General features: G+C 37.9%; 1 long non-coding RNA gene across 1 annotated transcript in view; it reads right to left on the bottom strand.

The window, feature by feature from the left end:
* The window catches only part of LOC131383254 (uncharacterized), a 51,063-nt gene that overhangs the window by 3,972 nt on the left and 24,346 nt on the right, over window positions 1-22,745 (bottom strand). Inside the window, exon 3 of the long non-coding RNA XR_009213147.1 lies at window positions 22,491-22,584. This is a non-coding gene — a long non-coding RNA (uncharacterized LOC131383254). The remainder of the gene's footprint in view (window positions 1-22,490; window positions 22,585-22,745) is intronic.

Raw genomic sequence — 22,745 nt, 5'->3', positions numbered from 1 at the left:
CCCTCTACACACTGCTTTGAATGTGTCCCAGAGATTCTGGTATGTTGTGTCTTTGTTCTCGTTGGTTTCAAAGTACATCTTTATTTCTGCCTTCATTTTGTTATGTAACCAGTAGTCATTCAGGAGCTGGTTGTTCAGTTTCCATGTAGTTGAGCGGTTTTGAGTGAGTTTCTAAATTCTGAGTTCTAGATTGATTGCACTGTGGTCTGAGAGACAGTTTGTTATAATTTCTGTTCTTTTACATTTTCTGAGGAGTGCTTTACTTCCAACTATGTGGTCAATTTTGGAATAGGTGTGGTGTGGTGCTGAAAATAATATATTCTTTTGATTTGGGGTGCAGAATTCTGTAGATGTCTATTAGGTCTGCTTGGTGCAGAGCTGAGTTCAGTTCCTGGATATCCATGTTAACTTTCTGTCTCATTGATCTCTCTAATGTTATTGTGTGGGAGTCTAAGTCTCTTTTTAGGTCTCTAAGGACTTGCTTTATGAATCTGGGTGCTCCTGTATTGGGTGCATATATATTTAGGATAGTTAGCTCTTCTTGTTGAATTGATCCCTTTGCCATTATGTAATGGCCTTCTTTGTCTCTTTTGATCTTTGTTGGTTTAAAGTCTGTTTTATCAGAGACTAGGATTGCAACCCCTGCCTTTTTTTGTTTTCCATTTGCTTGGTAGATCTTCCTCCATCTCTTTATTTTGAGCCTATGTGTGTCTCTGCATGTGAGATGGGTTTCCTGAATACAACACACTGATGGGTTTTGACTCTTGATCCACTTTGCCAGTCTGTGTCTTTTAATTGGAGCATTTAGTCCATTTACATTTAAGGTTAATATTGTTATGTGTGAATTTGATCCTGTCATTATGATGTTAGCTGGTTATTTTGCTCATTAGTTGATGCAGTTTCTTCCTAGCCCCAATGGTCTTTACAATTTGGCATGTTTTTGCAGTGGCTGGTACCAGTTGTTCCTTTCCATGTTTAGTGCTTCCTTCAGGAGCTCTTTTAGGGCAGGCCTGGTGGTGACAAAATTGCTCAGCATTTGCTTGTCTGTAAAGGCTTTTATTTCTCCTTCACTTATGAGGCTTAATTTTGCTGGATATGAAATTCTGGGTTGAAAATTCTTTTCTTTAAGAATGTTGAATATTGGCCCCCACTCTCTTCTGGCTTGTAGAGTTTCTGCCGAGAGATCAGCTGTTATTCTGATGGGCTTCCCTTTGTGGGTAACCCGACCTTTCTCTCTGGCTGCCCTTAACATTTTTTCCTTCATTTCAACTTTGGTGAATCTGACAATTATGTGTCTTGGAGTTGCTCTTCTCAAGGAGTATCTTTGTGGTGTTCTCTGTATTTCCTGAATTTGAATGTTGGCCTGCCTTGCTAGATTGGGGAAGTTCTCTTGGATAATATCCTGCAGAGTGTTTTCCAACTTGGTTCCATTCTCCCAGTCACTTTCAGGTACACCAATCAGATGTAGATTTGGTCTTTTCACATAGTCCCATGTTTCTTGGATGCTTTGTTCGTTTCTTTTTATTCTTTTTTCTCTAAACTTCTCTTCTCACTTCATTTCATTCATTTGGTCTTCCATCACTGATACCCTTTCTTCCAGTTGATCGAATTGGCTATGGAGGCTTGTGTATTCCTCACGTAGTTCTCGTGCTGTGGTTTTCAGCTCCATCAGGTCCCTTAAGGACTTCTCTGCATTGTTTATTCTAGTTAGCCATTCGTCTAATTTTTTTTCAAGGTTTTTAACTTCTTTGCCATGGGTTCGAACTTCCTCTTTTAGCTCGGAGTGGTTTAATCATCTGAAGGCTTCTTCTCTCAATTCGTCAAAGTCATTCTCTGTCCATCTTTGTTCCATTGCTGGTGAGGAGCTGTGTTCCTTTGGAGGAGGAGAGGTGGTCTGATTTTTAGAGTTTCCAGTTTTTCTGCTCTGTTTTTTCACCATCTTTGTGGTTTTATCTACCTTTGGTCTTTGATGATGGTGACGTACAGATGGGGTTTTGGTGTGGATGTCCTTTCTGTTTGTTAGTTTTCCTTCTAACAGTCAAGACCCTCAGTTGCAGGTCTGTTGGAGTTTACTGGAGGTCCACTCCAGACCCTGTTTGCCTGGGTATCAGCAGCGGAGGCTGTAGAACAGCAGATATTGGTGAACAGAAAATGTTGCTGCCTGATCGTTCCTCTGGAAGTTTTGTCTTAGAGGAGTACCTGGCCGTGTGAGGTGTCAGTCTGCTCCCAGACTGGGTGCCTCCCAGTTAGGCTATGCTGGGGTCAGGGACCCACTTGAGGAGGCAGTCTGTCTGTTCTCAGATCTCCAGCTGCATGCTGGGAGAACCACTACTCTCTTCAAAGCTGTCAGACAGGGACATTTAAGTCTGCAGAGGTTTCTGCTGCCTTTTGTTTGGTTGTGCCCTGCCCCTCGAGGTGGAGTCTACAGAGGCAGGCAGGCCTCCTTGAGCTGCGGTGGGCTCCACCCAGTTCAAGCTTCCTGGGTGGCTTTGTTTACCTACTCAAGCCTCGGCAATGGTGGGCACCCCTCCCCCAGCCTCGCTGCTGCCTTGCAGTTTGATCTCAGACTGCTGTGCTAGCAATGAGCGAGGCTCTGTGGGCATAGGACCCTCCGAGCCAGGCGTGGGATATAATCTCTTGGTGTGCCATTTGCTAAGACTGTTGGAAAAGCGCAGTATTAGGGTGGGAGTGACCCAATTTTCCAGGCGCCGTCTGTTACCCCTTTCTTTGACTAGGAAAGGGAATTCCCCAACCCCTTGTGCTTCCTGGGCGAGGCAATGCCTCGCCCTGCTTCGGCTCATGCTTGGTGTGCTGCATCCACTGTCCTACACCCACTTTCCAACACTCCCCAGTGAGATGAACCCAGTACCTCAGTTGGAAATGCAGAAATCACCCATCTTCTGCATCCCTCATGCTGGGAGCTGTAGACTGGAGCTGTTCCTATTGGGCCATCATGGCTCCACCCCCAATGCATCTTAAAGAATTAGAAAAGCAAGAGGAAACCAAACCCAAAATTAGTAGAGGAAAATAAACAGTAAAGATCCAAGCAGAAATAAATGAAATTGAACCAAGAAAACAATACAAAAGCTAAATGAAACAAAGTTGAGTTTTTTGAAGAAAGAAAGAAAGCAAGCGAACAAATTCTTTTTATTATTATTATACTTTAAGTTCTGGGTTACATGTGCAGAATGTTCAGTTTTGTTACATAAGTATACACATGCCATGGTGGTTTGCTGCACCCATCAACCTGTCACCTACATTAGGTATTTCTCCTAATGTTATCCCTCCCCTAGCTCCCCACCCCCTGCAGGCCCCAGTGTGTGATGTTCCCCTCCCTGTGTCCATGTGTTCTCATTGGAAAGCTAACACATTCTTAATCAGACTAACTAAAAAAGAGAGAAGACACAAGTAAATAAAATCAGAGGTGAAAGAGGTGACATTACAACTGATACTGCAGAAATGTAAAGAATCATTAGCAACTAATGTGAGCAACTACAGGTCTATAAATTGGAAAAACTTAGAAGAAATTGATAAATTCCTAGAGACATAAAATCTACCAAGATTGAACCATGAGAAAATCCAAAACTTGAATAGATCAACAACAAATAATGAGATAAAACTATAATAAAAAATTTTCCATTAAAGAAAATCTCAAGAATCAAAAAATTCACCGCTGAATTTTGTCAAACATTTAGAGGAAAAATAACACCAATCGTCCTTAAACTATTCTAAAAAATACAGAAAAAGGGAATACGTCTAAACTCATTCTATGAGACCAGTATTGCTCTGATGCCAAAACCAAAAACATAAAGAAAACAAATCTGCAGGCCAACATCTCTGATAAACATTGATGCAGAAATCCTCAAAAATACTAGCAAACTGAATTCACCAACACATTAAAAAGATTATTCATTATGACCAAGTGGAATTTATTCCAGTAATGCAAGAATGAGTCCACATATGCAAATCAATCAGTGTGATACATCATATCAAGAGAATAAAGGACAAAAACCATATGATCATTTCAACTGATGCTGAAAAAACATTTGGTAAAATTCAACACCCCTTCTTAAAAACAACCCTAAAATATTGGGTATAGAAGGAACATACCTCAACATAATAAAAGCCATATGTGACAGACCCACAGATTGTATCATATTGAACAGAGAAAAACTGAAAGCCTATCCTCTAATATCTGGAACAATATGGAAATGGTCACTTTGACCACTACTTTTCAACATAGGGCTGGAAGTCCTATCTATATCAATCAGACAAGAGAAAGAAAGAAATGACATCAAAATTGGAAAGAAAGAAGTTAAAATATCCTTCTTTGCAGATTGTGTAATTTTATATTCGGTAAAATCTTAAGACTCCAACTAAAAGCTATTAGAACTGATAAACAAATTCATTAATAGTGCAGGGTACAAAATCAACATACAAAATCAGTGGCATATCTATATGCCAACAGCAAACAATCTGAAAAAGAAATAAAAAATGTAATCCCATTTACAATAGTGACAAATAAAATACCTAGGAATAAACAGAGCCAAAGTAGTGAAAAATCTCCACAATGAAAATTATAAAACATTGATTTAAGAAATTGAAGAGAACACAAAAATGAAAAGATATTTTATGTTCATGGATTGGAAAAATTAATATTATTAAAATATCCATACTACCTGAAACACTACAGATTCAAGCAATTCCTATCAAAATATCAATACATTCTTCAGAGAAATAGAGACAAATTATCCTAAAATTTATGTGGAACTGTAAACAAAACAAAACAAAACAGGATAACTAAAACCAACCTGAACAAACAGGACAAAACAAGATGAGACACATTATGTGACTTCAAATTATACTACAGAGATATAGTAACCCAAACAGCATGAAATGGCATTTAAACAGACACTTAGACAGATGGAACAGAATAGAGAATGTAGAAGTAAACCATACATCTATAGTGAACTCATTTTTGACATAGGTGCCAAGAACAGACATTGGAGAAATGACAATCTCTTCAAAAAGGTGCTGTGAAAACTGGATATCCATATGCAGAAGATTGAAACTAGACCCCAATCTCTCACCATATAAAAAAGTCAAACTAAAATGGATTGAAGACTTAAATCTAAGACCTGAAGCCATGAAACTACTAAAAGAAAACTAATGAAACTTTTTAGGTCATTGGTCTGGGCAAACATTTCTTTAGTAATACCTCAAAAGCGCAGGATACCAAAGCAAAAATGGGATCACATCAAGTTAAATAGCTTCTTCACAGCAAAAGAAACAATTTTTAAAAATGAAGAGACAACCCACAGAATGGGAGAAAACATTTTTTTTCTAATTATTTTACTAACTTTTATTTTAAGTTCTGAAGTACATGTGCAGAATGTGCAGGTTTGTTACATAGGTGAACATGTGCTATGGTGGTTTGCTGCACAGATCAACCCATCATCCATCCAGTTATTAAGCCCAGCACCCATTAGCCATTCTTCCTGATGCTGTCCCTCCCCAGCATGCCCAACAGGTCCAAGTGTGTGGTGTTCCCCACAATGTGTTCATGTGTTCTCATCATTCAACTCCCACTGATAAGGGAGAACAGGTGGTGTTTGGTTTTCTGTTCCTACATTAGTTTGCTGAAAATAACAGCTTCCAGCTATATCCATGTCCCTGCGAAAGACACGATCTCATTCCTTTTTATGGCTGCATAGTATTCCATAGTGTATGTATACTACATTTTCTTTATCCAGTCTACTGCTGATGGACATTTGGGTTGATTCCTTGCCTTTGCTATTGTAAATAGTGCTTTAATGAACATATGGTGCATGGATCTTTATAACAGAATGATTTCTATTCCTTTGGGTATATACCCAGTAATGGAATTGCCAGATCAAGTGGTACTTCTGCTTCTAGATCTTTGAGGAATTGTCACACTGTCTTCCACAATGGTTGTACCAATTTACATTCTCATCAACATGTAGAAGTGTTCCTTTTTCTCCACAACCTCACCACCATCTGTTGTTTCTTGACTTTTTAATAATTGCTATTCTCACTGGTGTGAGATGGTATCTCACTTGTAGTTTTGATTTGCATTTCTCTAATGATCAACGATGTTGAACGTTTTTTCATGTTTGTTGGCTGCATGAATGTCTTTTTTGAGAAGTGTCTGTTCATGTCCTTTGCCCACTTTTTGATGGGGCTGTGTGTTTTTTGTAAATTTGTTTAAGTTCCTTGTAAATACTGAATAGTAGACTTTTGTCAGATGGATAGATTGGAAAAATTTTCTCCTATTTTGTAGGTTGTCTGTTCAGTCTAACGATAGTTTATTTTGTTGTGCAGAAGCTCTTTAGTTTAATTAGATCCCATTTGTTAATTTTTGCTTTTGTTGCAATTGCTTTTGGTATTCTAATCATGAAATCTTTGTCACTATCTATCTGACAAGGAATTAATAACTAGAAAATATGTGAACCTTAAAAAGTAGAAAAAAATCTAAAAATTCAATTAAAAATGGGCAAACAATCCAAATAGACATTTCTCAAAAGGAGGCATAAAAATGGCAAGCAGGTATATGAAAAGTTGCCCAACATCATTTATCATCAGAGAAATGCAGATCAAAACTACAATAAGATATCACCTCACCCAGTTAAAATGGCTTTTATCCACATGTCAGGCAATAACATGCTGGTGAGGATGTGGAGAAAAGAGCCCTCGTACACTGTTTTCTGGGAATCTAAGTGTATGAAGAACAGTTTGGAAGTTTCTCAAAAAACTAAAAATAGAACTACCATATGATGCAGCAATCCCACTGCCGGGTATATATATCCAAAGGTAAGAAAATTAGTGTATTGAAATGATACTTGCACTCCATGCTTATTGCAACACTATTCGTAATAGCTAAGACTTGGAAGCAATCTAAGTGTTCACCAGCAGACAAATGGATACAGAGAATGTGGCATATATACACCATGGAATACTGCAGAGCTATAAAAAAAGGATGAGATCATGTCCTTTGCAGCAACATGGATGGAACTGGAGGCCATTATCTTACGTGAACTAACACAGGAACAGAAAACCAACTACTGCATGTTCTTACTTATAAGTGAGAGCTAAACATTGAATACATACGGACACACAAAAAAGAGTGCAACAGACACAGGACCTACTTGATGGTGGGAGGGCGGTGGGTGAGGATTGAAAAACTTCCTATCCTGTACAACGCTTATTACCTGAGTGGTGAATTAATCGGTACACCAAACTCCTGTGACATGCAATTTACCTATATAACAAACCTGCAAGTGAACTCCTCAACCTAAGACAAAATTTTTTTTTAAAAAGGAAGAAAATAGTGACAGGAAACTTTCCAGGGTGGCAAGGGCAACGTTCTAATATAAGTTGATTGCAAAGTTGGTTACACATTTGCTAAAATTTATCCAACTCTATACTTAGAATATGTACATTTAATATGTAATAGTGAATCAATTAAAAATAAATTCAGCAGACTAGAAGCAGCTAGTGTGTGCTGCTCTCATGAAACGAAAAAAAGAGTGGTGTGTAATTACTAGATCTTCAGCTGGAACATTGAGGTCACATTGGGATTCATCAAGGAAACAACTCAGAGAATAGAGAAGAACAAGTGATTTCATTCCCTCAAGAGTGGCATGGAGCCAGGGGAGGCTTCCTTATCCTGGTGAAATGGTGAGTGTGTGAGAATTCCTTGTGACCAACACTTCTGCCATGGACCTTTGCAACCCTGGGCTCAAGGTGATCCCCCTGTGAGCCCACCTCACCAGGGCCTGCAGACTGACAGAGACCCATGTGGAGTCTGAGTAGAGCGGTAGCTCAGGCACACATGAAGTCCTAACTCTTGGAGCCTTGATTCCTCAGGCATCCTGGAGTTAGCAGCTGCAGCTCTGGTCATTGAGGAGGTCAAGTTCCCTCACACTTCCCCAGGAAAGGGGCCAAGTACAGGGGGCTGAGCAGTTACAGACTGCAGGCCTCGTCTCTACTGTTTCACAGGATAAGGCCCACTGGCCTAGGTCTTCAGCCACTCCCCATCTGGGGTCTTGGGCGAGTAGCAGCTCTGCACTTCCCTGGATGGAGTTCCCAGTGAGAGAGGCCAGCCACCATTTCTGCTGTCTCACAGCCCCTACTGCTATAGCCTTCAGGCTCTAGTGGTGATTAGAGAGTGGCATGGATTTCCAACACAATATAGTCATCCCACAGAAATGGTGGCTAGACTATTTTTCTGGGTGGGTCCCTGATTCCACTTTTCCTCACTGGGCAGGACACCCCAACTTGGGACTCCAGCCACCCCCTGACCAGGATTCCCAGACCATCAGGAGCTCTGCACTTGCCCGGGATGGAGCTCCCAGAGGGCGAGGCTGGCTGCCATTTTTGCTGTCTCACAGCCTCCACTGCTATAGCCTTCAGGCTCTGGAGAGCAAGTGGTGATTAGGGAATGTTTTCAGTCCCCTGCACAGTGCAGCCAACCCATGCAAAAGCATACAGATTGTTTTTTATACAGATCCCCGATCCTGCTTCTCCTCACTGGGCCTTCAGCCACCCACCACTGGGGTTCTTGAGCCATTAGCAGCTCTGCAGTGGACAGAACTCCCAGAGCGAGATGCCAGCTGCCATTTTTGCTGTCTCACAGTCCCCACTGCTATAGCCTTCAGGCTGTGGAGTCTGCATTGTGATTAGGAAGTGGTGTGGTTCCCCACCATAGCACAGCCATACCATGGAAAAGTGGCCAGACTGTTCTCCACACAGGTGCCTGTCGCTGCTTTTCCTCACTGGGCAGGACCTCCCAACCTGGGACTCCAGCACCACTACCCTGCCCTCACTTGAATACTGTTATCAGAGGCAGTTCTGCATTTCTCTGAGGAGGAAATCCCAGAGACAACTCACAACCTTTCTGCCATTGCACCTACAGTGGTACCATCCTAACTGCCCTTGGCAGAGGAAGGAACAAAGGCCTAGTCTGTCACCTGCAGCATACCACAGCCATCATACAGACAGGAGTCCAGTGACTTTTCACTGTGAGCCCCTACCCCCAACTATTCACCAGGAAGGGAAGAGCATGCCCACTGGTAGTGGCTCTGTATTTCCCTGGAGAGGGGCTCCCAGAGGCAACTGGACTCTCCTGCCACTGCCACAGCAATGGTTCTGCCCCTAATGCCTTTGGTCTGGGGAAGAAACAAAGAGCCTGAGGTCTTCACCTGAGCTTCCATCACACCACAGTCACCATAGAGAGAGGAGTACAGTTACTCATCACTGTGAGCCCTTGAGTCCCCGTTCTTCAACAAAGAGAGCCACCATCTTGGGCCAGCAGAGCAGCCACCCCAAACCCATGGCTGAACATTCCCAGTAGCAATGGCTTTATGTTTCTCTGAGGTCAAACTTCCAGAGGCAATAGAAAACTCCCTGCCACTGCCATTGCAGTAGTAGTGCATTTGCTGCCCTCAGATCAGGGAGGAGCAAAGACCCTCAGTGCTTTAACCACACCTCCAGCAAGCTGCAGTTGCCCTAAGGAGGAGACGCCAGTCTCTCTTCCCCAGCTCCCACCCGCTGCTGTATCTCACCAGGCAGCGCCTCCCTGGCTTGGGCTCACAGCTCAGCCAACCCATCCCGTGCAAATCACACTGATTGACAGTGGCTCTGCATCTCTCTAGAGTCAGCCCCAAGAGATAGGTGAAAAACCCACTACCAAAACCAATGCTAAGATTCCTTCCCCTGCTGCCTCCAAGCTGAAGAGGAAACATAAGGCCTGAGATTGTCCCAGAACTGCAGTGTGCAGCCTGGGAGTGCCAAGCCGAGATCTTAGGATAGGAGAGGAGCCCATACCTTCAGATCACTGAGCGGGAGCACAGCTACAATCATGAGGAAATACAAAGGAGCCTTCTGACTGGCAAAAAAGAGCCTTCCTACTGGCCATTACACTTAAGCGCCACCTAGTGGATCACAGCCCAAAACACTAACACAAGAAATACTTGGCTAATATACTCCCCTGTGAAACTAAGGACATGAATTCAGCTACAAATAAAGACCCTGCACAAAGCCTTGGCCCGCTGAAAACATCCAGAAATAGTCTACTGACTACTCAATTTGCACTGCAGTTAAAGGAATACTAGCCCACACAGATGAGAAAGAACCAGTGCAAGAATTCTGGCAACTCAAAAAGCCAGAGCACCTTCTTTCCTCCAAAATATCACATTAGTTCCCCAGCAAGGGTTCTTAACCAGGCTGAAATGACAGATATATAATTCAGAATATGGATAAGAATGAAGATCATTAAGATTCAGAAGAATGTTGAAACCCATTCCAAGGAAGCTGAGCATTACAATAAAATGATACAAGAGCTGATAAATGAAATAGCCATTATAAACACCAACCAAACTGATCTGATAGAGCTGGAAAACACACTACAAAAATTGCATAATGCAAGAGCAAGTATTAACAGCAGAATAGACCAAGCTCAGGAAAGAATCTCAGAGCTCAGAGACTGGCTGTCTGAAATAAATCAGTCAGAAAAAAATAAAAAATAATGAATAAAACCCACAAGAAATATGGGAATATGTAAAGAGACCAAATTTATGACTTGTTGGTGTCCCTGAAAGAAATAGGGAAAAAGCAAGCTACTTGGAGAAAATATTTCAGGAATCATCCATGAAAAGTTCTCAAACTTTCCTGAAGAGAACAACATTAAAATTGAGGAAGTGCAGAGAACTTCTGTGAGATATTACATAAACATACTATCCCCAAGATACAAAATTATCAGATTCATCAAGGTCAAAATGAAAGAAAGACTGGTAAAGACAGTTTGAGAAAAGAGGTATGTCACCTGCAAAAGGAACCCCAGCAGGCTAACAGCAGTACTTTCAGCAGAAACCCTATAAGCCAGAAGAGATTGGGGGTCTATATTAAACATTCTTAAAGAAAAAAAAAATTCAATCACAAAACATTAGAGAAATGCAAATCAAAACTACAATGAGATACCATCTCACACCAGTCAGAATGACTATGATTAAGAACTCACAAAAATAACAGATGCTGGTGAGGTTTTAGAGAAAAGAGAATGTTTATACACTGCTGGTGGGAGCGTAAATTAGTTCAGCCCCTGCAGAGAGCAGTTTGGAGATTTCTCAAAGAACTTAAAACAGAACTACCATTAGACCTAGCAATCTCATTAGTGGGTATATATCCAAAGGAACATAAATTATTCTACCATAAAGACACATGCACTTGTATGTTCCATGCAGCAATTTTCACAATAGCAAAGACATGGAATCAACCTAAATGCCCATCAATGGTAGAATGGATGAAGAAAGTGTGATACATATACATCATAGAATATTATGCAGCCATAAAAAGAATGCAATCATGTCCTTTGCAGCAGCATGGATGGAGCTAAAGGCCATTATACTAATCAAATTAACACAGGAACAGAAAATCAAATACTGCATGTTCAGATTTACAAATGGGAGCTAAACAATAATGATACATGGATACTGGAACATACTTGAAGGTAGGGGGTGGGGAAAAGGAGAAGATCGGAAAAAATACCTAATAAGCATAATACCAGGTACTGTGCTTATTACCCGGGTAACAAAGTTACCTGTACAACAAACCTCCATGACATGTAGTTTGCCTATACAACAAACCTGCACATGTACCCCTGAACCTAAAAGTTAAAAAATAAAAATAAAACATAAAAGGAACAATGTATATTTGGTTAGATTATTGAAAGCTTCAATTATTTAGTGATTATTAAAGTATGCAATTTATAAGTAAGAAGCTGGAAATCAAAGTGAATGACTCAGTTACATGGGAAGTAAAACTGCCTCATCGTAGCTAATTGTAACAGTTACGACAGCAAATGAGGACAGGGCCCAAGCAGCTTGTTCATTTTCTCTGGCATGAACCTGAATATTTATGACAATGAATTCATCTGGAATTTCACAAGAAGTTAAACCATAACAGAAGTGACTTCTAATTCCCCTCTCCACCAGAAATGATGTAATAAAGTGCTATAAATTTCATTAATGGGCTCATTTGCTTCCTTGCTGTGGAACATCAACCACAGTCCTGCCAGGTGGGTACACTGATTAAATGCCACATAACCCTAGGAAGGACATTAACAACCACTGGAGATGCTATATAGACATAATAATATGCAAAACTCTAGGAAAATGTATGTGCATGGCTAATTTAGAGCAAATGTAACATATTTCTTTCATATTAAAAACTGGGAGTTTTTAGGAGAAATATACGCTAGATCTTTGACAACTACAATTTCTAAAAAATGTTCTTAAACAACATAGGTTTATGTTGATGAATAATCAGAGGTTGCAAGTAAAAACATTATAAATAATAGTAGAGGATCAAGCTGTGCTTATTTATAATTGACGTAAAACAGAATCTGACTTCAATATAATTTTTACTATATCAAATGTGAATTGAAAGTGATTAGAAAAATTTATTCTATCATATGCATATCAACATAACCCTGATTGTAAATTGATAACTCAGACATTTCCTAGATACCATAATACTATTTCCCCCTATTAATCAGCTTACTCAGAATGCACCTAATAGAGTAAAACTCTGAAATGTTTTATCTCCCCAGATAGACTCTAATTTTAATATGGATACCTCTCCTACCAGTTATTGGCTTTTGCTGGAAAGACTAATGGGAAAAGTTCACAGTTTATAATATTAATAATTTAAGCTTTTTTCTAACTTTAATAATAAATTATTTTTATTAAGGTCTTATGCTCAGCTATTTGATAAGTGCTCTGTCAGCAGTATTTCTATTAATCCTCATCATAACCTTTTATGAAAATGTTGTGTTGTTAACTTCCATTTTATAGATAGGGAAACCAGGGCATCAGCAGGTAAAGTGTTTTTCTAAAGGTCTCACAGATGATGGCAAAAAGTGGGATCACAATTTATACTCTGATTAGTGTGCCTCCTAAGTTCAAACTCTACTTACTACTCACATTGATACCTCTCATCTCTCTTACCTCATGGCATAATATGCATTCAGTAGAATAAACAGTTTGAACCTTAGCAAAAATTGTGCAATATTACCTAATGTTCCAAATAATTTGGAAGCATTTTACATGTGTTCACTATAAACCAAGTCATAAGAAATGATTTACTTGTTATATAAACACACTTTTAACTTGTTATAACTTGATTGAGTTGTTAAACTTTTTATAGTGCGAACTGGCAGAGTTTAACTTACTATTTTTATGTAAACCCTTAATGTCTTTGTATTTGATCTTTTAGTGTTTACATATTAGCTTGAGAATCTTGGCTTTTGCCTATTTATGGAATCAAATATTCTTAGTTTAAAGGTAAATTACAGATTACTAGTTCAGTATCACATTCAATGCAGTTATCCTCTGTTTATGTTTCCTCCATAACCTTTGTGGTTATCTTCAGTAATAAATTTATCAAATATTCTCTACTGTGTGTCACTATGCTGAGAATAGCTATAACACACATATGAAATTGAGTACATATTGTTTTATGTATAAAAAATAAATCCATTAAATAATTAAAAAATAGTTTTCTAAATGTCTTTCTTAAAGATTGCCCTTAAAAAGGCCTTTCAGTAAGATAAAATATTAACCCTGAGGAAAAAGTGAGTTGCAAGAAGGAATAGGAAGCAAAGATACTTAAAAATATTTACCTAAAAATGTATTTAGAAAAGTAAGTTTCACATAGTTTTTGGAGATACTTAAACAGCAAGTTATCATTCTTGTTTAGGAAAAGAACCAAAATGTTAACTAATTTCTTTACTTTTTCAGAAAAATATAAAGCTAATTAGGTTTTAAAACTTCAAGGGAGAGCACTAAATGCATGGAAATAAATGCTATCCCTTCTAATTCAGGAGAAAAAAAGGAAAACTACCTTATCAATACAACAAGAAGTCAGGAAAAGAGATAAGTAAAATATGTTTCATTATAAGATTGCAGAAATAAATCTAAATGTATTAGTAATCACAATAAAATGTCTTTGATTCAGTACATCCAGTAAAATATATAGATTATAGGATTGGATAAAGCCGTAATAGCTACACTTTATAAAAGACACTTGTAAAAGGAACATGGAGATTTAAATGCAGATACTTTAACATAATGAATTAGGAGAATATCAAAGAAAAATTATTGTCCAAGATGATTCTACATTTAAAAGAAAACAATTTTATGGTGCCTAAAAGTACATTTATAAATTTTGACTAATTTGGGTTTATGCCAGGAATTTAAGGATAGCATAACATCAAAAATATTTATGTGATCCATCACATTAACAGACTGAAGAAAAGTTGTAGATAATTTCAATATATGCAGTAATATTGGAAAAATGTAATAATTCATTATTTACAAAAATCTTAAAAAACTAGGAATTGAAAGAAACACCCTTAAATCTTATCTATTGTAAACAGTGCTACAACAAACGTAGGAGTGTTACTATCTCTTCAATACACTAATTTACTTTCTTTTGGGTATATAACCAGTAGTGGGATTGCTGGATCATATGGTAGCTCATCTTTTAGTTTTATGAGAAACCTCCAAATGGTTCTTCATACCTATATGTCCATCAAACAGATGAATGGATTTGAAAAATGTGGTACATATACACAACGGAGTACTATTTAGCCATAAAAAAGGATGAGATCTAGTCATTTGCAACCATATGGATGAAACTGGAGATCATTACGTTAAGTGAAATAAGCCAACTACAGAAAGTCACATGTTCTCACTTATTTGTGGGATCTAAAAATCAAAACAGTTGAACTCATGGACATGGAGAATAGAAGGATGGTTACCAGAGGCTGGGAAGGGTAGTGGGGTGTTGGGTGGGGGGGAGTGGGGATGATTAATGGGTACAAAAACAACAGAAAGAATGAATAAGACTTACCATTTGATAGCACAATAGGGTGACTATTGTCAATAATAACTTAACTGTATATTTTAAAATAACTTAAAGAATGTATTTGGATTGGTTGTAACTCAAAGGATAAAAGCTTGAGGGGATAAATACCTCATTGTCCATGATGTGCTTATTTCACATTGCATGCCTGTATCAAAACATCTCATGTACCACATAAATATATACACCTACTATATACCCTCAAATTTTTAAAAAATAATTCTAAAAATTTTTAAAAGGAAAAAAATGGAAAGAATGAAGAAGACCTACTATTTGATAGCACAATAGGGTGACTATAGTCAATAATAACTGAATTATACATTTTAAAACAACTTAAAAAGTGTAAATGCATTGTACATAACTCAAAGGATAAATGCTTGAGGGGATGGATACCCCATTCTCCATGACATGCTTATTTCACATTGCATGTCTGTATCAAAACATCCCATGTACCCCATAAATATATATAGCTAGTAGGTGGCCATAAAAATTAAAAATTTTAAAAAGAAACTCCTTTAAATTGATAAAACCAAAACTTGCATCAAATTGTATTAGTCCATTCTCATGCTGCTATGAAGAAATACTTGAGACTGGGTATTTATAAAGAAAAGAGGTTTAATTGACTCACAGTTCCACATAACTGGGGAGGCCTCAGGAAACTTACAATCGTGGTGGAAGGCCCCTCTTCACAGGGCGGCAGGGAGAGAATGAGTGCAAACAGGGGAAATACCAGACACTTACAAAACCATCAGATCTTGTGAGACTCACTGATTATCACGAGAACAGCATGGGGGAAATTGCCTCCATGATTCGATTACATCCACCTGGTCCCACCCTTGACATTTGCGGATTATGAGGATTACAATTCAAGGTGAGATTTGGGTGGAGTCCCAGAGCCAAACCTTATCACAAATACTACATTTAATAATAAAAACTTTATTAGAAACATCTTCAATTAAGACAAAACCACTAAGCCCACTAGTTTCCAACATAGTAGGTATTATAGCCAATTAATGAAGATAAAAAGTTAGGGTTTTAAAAACTATAAAAGATAAGGTAAAATTAACATTATTTTAAAATAATCTCAGAGAATCTACAAGCTAGGAAAGACTTTTGCAGGCCTGCTGATACAAGATCAACAAACAGAAGTCACTATTGTTCCTACCTGTATTAAAATATGTAAAAAATGTAGCAATAACATAATCTTGTATTTAAGAAAAATAAACTCTAAAGCTACAATGAATAAATCTAGTAAAATAGTTACAGAATGTTATGGAGAAAACTGAAGAACATAAAAGGAAACCTGACTAAATTGGACCAAAAACTACTGTTTATGGATTGGAAGAATTGGTATAATAAAGATGTTATTTTATCCAAATTAATTTATAATTAAAATAGTTCTCAACATAACAACAGTAATTCATGCACTAACAAATGTTTTTTGAAAATTTATATAAATGAAAGGTAATAAAAATACAAAATGACACTGGATGCATATCCACCAAATTAATGACATTGTTTGCTTCTGAGCAGGGAGAAAGGGAAGGGTACTGGTAAGAAGAATAAAGGAAATTTATATCTCATCGGTCAAGCCTTATTTTTCATAATCACAATGTCTGAAGAACAAATCGTGAATATGGTGAAAATGCTGGCTTGAGAATTCGTATTTGTTTAGTGACATCTTTACCTTTCTCTACTGTTTAAACTTTTCAAATAAAATAGAAATGTTAGTCTTGACAGAATCTCCTCTGAGGATTAGTAGACAGCAGCAATATGAACTTTCATTTTAATTCATTTCATCTAAAAGCCTAAGATTTCCACATAGCTGAGTTACAGATAGGTCAAATTCTACCATATTAAAAAATAAGAGGAAAAATTGTATTCTGAAACAGTCAGCTGAAAGCAATTTATTTATTTATTTATTTTATAAATTTTTTTTGAGAGTCTCACTCTGTCGCCCAGGCTAGAGTTCAGTGGCACAGTCTCGGTTCACTGCAGCCTCAGCCTCCTGGGTTCAAGCGATTCTCCTGTCTCAGCCTCCTGAGTAGCTGGGATTACAGGCACATGACACCACACATGGCTAATTTATTTATTTATTTATTTTTGTATTTTTAGTAGAGACAGGGTTTTACCATGTTGGTCAGGCTAGTCTCTAACTCCTGACCTTAGGTTTTACCATGTTGGCCAGGCTGGTCTCGAACTCCTGACCTTGGGTCATCCACCCACCTCGGCCTCCCAAGGTGCTGGGATTACAGGTGTGAGCCACAGCACCAGGCCTATTTTCTTTTTTGTTGTTACTGAGAAAGTGTCTCTGTTGCTCAGGCTGGAGTGCAGTGGTGGGATCATGGCTCACAGCAACTGCTGCCTCCTGGTCTCAAGCAATTCTCCCACCTCAGCCTCCAGAATAGTTGGAACTACATGCCTCCTCACCTGGCTAATTTTTGTATTTTTTTGTAGAGACAGGATTTCACCATGTTGCCCAGATGATCTGGAACTTCTGAGATCAAGCAGTCCACCCCTTTGGCCTCCCAAAGTGCTGAGATTACAGGGGTGAGTCAATGCACCTGGCCTAAAGCCAGGCCTAAAGAGTACTAACATTAATTTTTACTATAAAGACTGGCACCATTGACCTTTACCTAAAGACAGCTAATGAGCTCCATTTACTCAGTTACATAATTTACCTTCACAATACCAAGGATATCTAAAATCCTAGAAATTACTTCAGTTGTTTAGAGATTTATTTCAATTATTAGGAACTGTATATAGTAAAACCATCATTCTTGAGCTAAATTACGAAAAATGGTCAAGCATATATACCACTTATGAAGCATTCACTTATATGCTGGTTTCATGTGAGTCACAAACTTGATATTCTAAGCAACCATTTCAGCTAAAATTTTTTGAATACTGTTTTCTAGATGTATAGCTGTTCCCATATTTACTTGTTTGGGCTTGTTCAACACCACATCGTCTAGATAGAATGACTTGTATAGTAACTGGTTCTAATTACATTTCAAAACTTTACTATATATTTTATTTATATTACTAAGACTCATTTTGTTCTAATTGTTACCAAATATCAGCTCTTATTGTTATTAAAACCAGAGTTGTTTCCAAGTTAGCCAATTTTGTGAGAGTAGCAAAATATATTTTAAAGCCAAAGTAATTAATGCTCATGTATATAGTTAGTTTTGCAAAAGTAAAGAACAAGACAAAACAAAATAAGACACTAAAGACTTTCCATAAAGGCGAACATCTTTGGACAGAGCGGGGGAGTTTCAGTTGAGTTTATCTAGGCTCGTGAGAATCAACCTTGTTCTTGGGACTCTTGATTTTTAGCCAAAATATGATCTCTATTTAATTCAGGAGAACCTGGAGAGTTTTCCTCAAATGAAGAACAAAGATTGTATAGAACATGTATCATATTTGCTAATTAGTATTTACCCTCTCATTTTAGTAGCAAAGTGATTTTTTTTAGGTAAAGGGTTAATAATGACTTGATTTTATATATCTTGAAAGACACTCTTCTCCATCCAAGGGTACAAATGAAATTCATTAGGAAGAAAATTATATTCCTATAATACACCTCCTTATACTAACTAGTTTAGTAACCTTTTAATCTAACCTTTTCCAAGGGAAAGCTGAGATTGAAGATGATTAATCCATCCTCAATAAAGGATGCTTGCATACACAACACATGATAGACAATGTTTAATTCATTAACTGGCTAGAATCTAGGTAATAAAAGAGGGACAGCTGGGTGCCTGATGGAGCATCCCTCTGTACACTTTAGAAGAATTTATCTTATGTCATGAGGCATGGGAAATGAATTTGTATTCCTGGAGAAAATGGTTCTAATCAAAATTAAAGGAAAATTGAAAACTCTGGTCTAAACACATTGCTGGAACTATCTGATATCTAGCTGTTGGGGTTTAAGAAAAGACCTAAGCAACTGGATGCATGCAAGATTAAAGGAATTAGGATTATTTGGTTTGGAGAAAGCATAGTTGGAAAGTGACTGATCGTGATTATTTAAACATGATATTATTATTTGAAGGATGTTGACCAGCTGTTCTCTAGCCCCAGTATGCCCTTCATGTAAAAAAAATATTTAAAATAGCAAAAAGAGAAATACAGACTAGGTCACATGAGGAATTTATAAACTCTAGTATGAAGATATCACGATTTAGAAAAAAGACCATATAAATGATTATTATAAATGATAGTTGAGGGAGCTCACATCCGGCCATATAAATCCCATAACAGACTCTTTGCACAAACATTCTAGGTAACATATTCATGGCATTCATTTGGATGAAAGAGAAGTGTCTATTTACATGATTACATAAATTGCAAGGTAATGATTTTTATGTCACTTAAAAGTAAAAAAAAAAAAAATGCGTGCCAGAGTGCCTATTTTTCTTTTAAAAGCATTGAACTCTTTCCCAAGCTAAAGATGCAATCTTTGCAACACTTGCTGTCATTCTTTGATCCCATGGTCATAACAGAAAGGCATTCAACAGAGTGCAGAAAAATCCACTCTGCTGTTCTCCTGATGTTCCCACATTTTTCTTTCTTTTTTTTTTTTTTTTCGAGACAGAGTCTTGCTCTGTCTCCCAAGCTGGAGTTCAGTAGCACGATCTCCGCTCACCGCAAGCTCCGCCTGCCGGGTTCACGCCAGTCTCCTACCTCAGTCTCCTGTGCACCTGGGACTACAGGCGCCCACTACCACGCCCGGCTAATTTTTTTTTTTTTTTGTATTTTTAGTAGAGACAGGGTTTCACCGTGTTAGCCAGGATGGTCTCGATCTCCTGACCTCGTGATCTGCCCGGCTCGGCCTCCCAAAGTGCTGGGATTACAGACATGAACCACTGCGCCTGGCCTTGTCAGTGCTCTTGTTGATAAACATTTTGGTCATGTTCATTTTGGGGTTGTAATGAACAAAACTGCTGTCATTTTTTCTGTATGACCCTGTGTATGGACATTTTCAATTTGGGAGCCCATACCTAAGAGTGGGATTACTGAGTTATATAGTAAATGTTTATTTAAGAAGCTATGAAACTATTTTTGTAAAGCATTTGTGTTATTCATTGTCTCACCAACAATGTAGAACACTTCCAGTTGTTGCTCCATATCCTTGATAACACTTGCTATTGTCAGTCATATTGTAGCTATTGTCAAATATATTGTAAAATGCTATTGTGCTTTTAATTTGCACTTTCCTGATGACTAATCATGTTGAACATATTTTCATGTGATTATTGCTAATTTGTATGTCTTCTTTTGTGAAATGGCTGTACAAAATTGTTCCTTAACAGGTTTGTTGATATACATATCTGTTACCAATCTTAGCAGAAAAATATTTCCTCACCATTAAGTATGTAAGAATAATGTTAACTGTGGCTTTTCCAAATTCTTTTTATTAGGTTGACAAAACCTAGTTTGCAGAGCACTTTTATTATGAATAGGTTTTGAATTGTTCAAATGCTTTTTAAGGAATACTAATTTTCCAAATAGTCATGTTTATTTCACATATATGTAAATAAACATACATATAGTATCTATACCTGTCATTTGTGTATAGCTTTACTTAATACATCCCCCCAAGGCTGTCACTTGACTTTTTGTTACCTTAACAATATACTTCAAAGATCAAAAGTTACTGTTTCTTTTTATTTGGTGAAGCCCAACTTATCAATTTCCTTTCTTATAGCATGTATTTTTTGTGCCCTAATTTGTAAATCCTTGCATATCTCAAGGTCATGAGGATTATCTTTTGATTTCTTCTAGACATTTTATAGATTTAACTTCTACAGTTATGTTCATGATTCACTTTGAATTAGTTTTTGTAGATAGTGTCAGATAAAGATTAAAATTTATTTTACCCAATTGGTATCCAATTTGGTATCCAATTTTTCCAGCAGAATTTATTGGAAAGAATATTCCTTCCCCATAAATTACCTTGGTATCTCTGTTGAAAATAATTGAACCTAGATAGATAGATATAGATAGATAGATAGATGATAGATGATAGATTAGATAGATAGATAGATAGATAGATAGATAGATAGATAGATGATAGATAGATAGATAGATAGATAGATAGATAGATTTATTTTTGGACTTTATTCTATTTCATTGATCTATATGTTTAATTTTACATTAATGCCACACCACCTTGAATACTGTAGGTTCATAGTTTTAAGGTATTTTTGACTATTCAAGTTCGTTTTTATTTTGATATAGATTTTAGGTGTGTTCTATAAAGTCAATAAGGCCAATTTGTTTGACAATGTTTATCAAGTCCACTATATTCCTGTTGATATGTTGATATGTTATCTATTTGTTACTGAGAGATGAATACTAAAATCTTGAATTGTGGATCTATTTCTCCTTTTAATTTTATTAGCTATTGCTTCACATATTTTGAATTCCATTATAGAGTTCATAAATATCTTTTTGATGAATTTATTATCCTTTATGTATGTTTTCCCATTTTGTACTTCTAATGTCTCTCTCTCTCTCTCTATATATATATATATAAAATATCTCTCTATATATATATATTATATATCTCTCTCTCTCTATATATATATATATATCAACTCTAGAGAGGGAAGTGGAGTAAGGTGGCTAAATAGAACCCTCCAGTGTTTGACACTTCCTGCAGGAACACCACATTTTACAACTATCCACGCAAGAAAGCACCTTCGTAAAAAAAAATCAGGTAAATGATCACAGTACCTTTTTTTAACATCAAATCATGGAAAGAGGCACTGCAAATAGTAGAAAAGACAGTCTTAAATTGCTAACACCACCCCTCCCCCATCCCCCAGGAGCAGCCACATTGCATAGAGAAAGAATCTGTGTGCTTGAGGGAGGAAGATTGCAGTGATTGTGGAACTTTGTATTGGAATCCAGTACTGGCCCTTCCATAGTGGAAAGCAATACAGGGAAGAATTCAGATAGTGCCTGTGGAGGGAGCATTTAGACCAGCCCCAGCCAGAGGGTAAACGTTCTGCCAGTGGCAGAACCTGAGTTCCAGCTAGCCCCACCACCACCAGCTAAAGTGTTCTGGGGGTCTAAATAAACTTGAAAAGCTGTCTAGGCCACAAGGACTGATATTCCTGGACAAGTACAGGAGCCATCTGGGATTGGAGCCAGCACACATGGGGTGCATGTGACCTATGGAAACGTCTACCAGCCATGTTGGCCAAGGGAATGCTTGTAAGACTCCCACCCCAACCCCAGGCAGCAGAGCTTGAAGCTCTGAGAGAGACTCTTCTATTTGAAAAGAGGAGAGGGGAGTGGAAAGAGGACTTTGTCTTGCAACTTGGGTACCAGCTCAGCCACAGTAGAATAGAATACCAGGCAGAGTTGTGAGGCTCCTATTCTAGGCCCTAGCTCCCAGATACATTCCTAAACACATCTTAGGCCAGAAGGGAACATACTGCCTTGAAAGAAGGACCCAGTCCTGGCAGAATATATCACTTGATTACTAGAGATCCCTTGGGCCTTGAATAAACATCCACTGTAGCGGTAATCACCGTAGTACTTGGGAGAGACTTAGTACCGTGTTAGCTTCAAGGGTGATCCACCACACTTCCAGCTGCAGTGGCTATGGGAAGAGACTCCTTTGGCCTAATGAAATAAAAGAGAAATGTAAAGGGAAATTTGTCTTGAAGCTTGGGTACAGTCCAGCCACAGTAAGATAAAGCACCAAGTGGACTCCTAGGGTCCCTGAATTCAGGCCTTGGCACTGGGACAGCATTTTTTGATCCACCCTGGGCTAGAGGGGAGCC

This window comes from Hylobates moloch, unplaced genomic scaffold (assembly GCF_009828535.3).
Source record: "Hylobates moloch isolate HMO894 unplaced genomic scaffold, HMol_V3 SCAFFOLD_4, whole genome shotgun sequence".
Taxonomy (NCBI): Eukaryota; Metazoa; Chordata; class Mammalia; order Primates; family Hylobatidae; genus Hylobates; species Hylobates moloch.
This window is presented reverse-complemented; position numbering and strand designations above follow the sequence as displayed.